Here is a 1,276-nt window from a genome sequence, read left to right on the forward strand (position 1 = left end):
TAAGAACTTTTGACTCCAGGCTGGCTCCTACTAATTCACTTTTCTGTGCCTACCTAGTCTGACTCCTGTGTGCCAGAATTGCCCCCCCCCCCCCCTTTTTTTTCCCTTCCCCCCCTCCCCAGTGATTTGTCTTTTTTATTCTGAGTCAGAAGATGCAGTAAGGCAATGCTGCTTCTTTGCAGCTTTAGAGAAAATTCCTTTAGGAGTGCTGGGTGTTGCCTTGTGAAATTTCTGCTCTTCACACCTTGAGTGGATTCAGAACACCAGTGGAAATGGAGCAACTTGCGCTCAGGTGAGTGTAGTTCCACAGGAGCACAGATGATGTATGTCTCTTACAACACATGATCATCTAACTCGTTCTGTAGAGTACATTTCTCTATTCCATGATGGAGAAAGGAACATGTTAAATCTACTAAATGTTGGAAAATACTTTTCAAGTATCTATATGTTACATCTCAGTGTTTTGAAGCTGTTGTCCAGTTCAATAGGAAGCCTCTGAAACTTTGCTTATACAGCTATTTCTTTATGAATCGTTAGAGGGGTTTATAGGTACACGAAGTATGATTGTGGTAAATAAGCAAGAGTTGGCTGAAGTCCTTGTATACTTAATGTTTTCTTCTATATCCTGAATATAAACCTATTCTGAATAACATTCAGTACTTTGTTATTAGTAGAAATTCCTGAACCAGCGAGTGGAAAGATGGTAAACTTTTTACAGTCCAGATTTGCGTATGATGTTGGGAGACCTTCAGGTGAGGTGAGCACACTCTACGCTACACACCGTCTCTAATGCACCGTTACGGAGAAAGCAGCAGCGATGCCCTCGCAACAGGCAGCGAGCGGCGGGCCCCGGCCCCCGGCGGGCCCAGCTCCAGGTGTCCCTGGCTGCCATCGAGAGGAGCCCCCGGACGCTGCCGGCCCGGACCCGCGGGCGGGAGGGGTTACCGGTGGCTGTGAGTAGCTCCTGGCCCGGCTCCGCGCTCCCTTGCTTGAGTTACGGCTGCTACGGCGGGCAGCGGCAGGGGGCCTCGGTGCCCGGCCCCGCGGCGGCCCAGGCTGCGGGGCTGTGGGCACGGCGGGGCAGAGCGCCGGTCCCCTCCCGGGGCAGCGGAGGAGGGAGCGGCCCGGGGGGCGGCGCGGCGCGGCCGGGCCCTCCCGCACCCAGCGCCTCCCGCAGGCTCGGGGCGGCTGCGGGGCGGGCGGCCGGGGCTCGGCGCAGCCGGGGCGGGGCGGGGCGGCCGGCGGGCTCGGGCCTCACCTGGCGGCATGGCCGAGC

The sequence above is a fragment of the Falco rusticolus genome, chromosome 11 (assembly GCF_015220075.1).
Source record: "Falco rusticolus isolate bFalRus1 chromosome 11, bFalRus1.pri, whole genome shotgun sequence".
NCBI classification, from domain to species: Eukaryota; Metazoa; Chordata; class Aves; order Falconiformes; family Falconidae; genus Falco; species Falco rusticolus.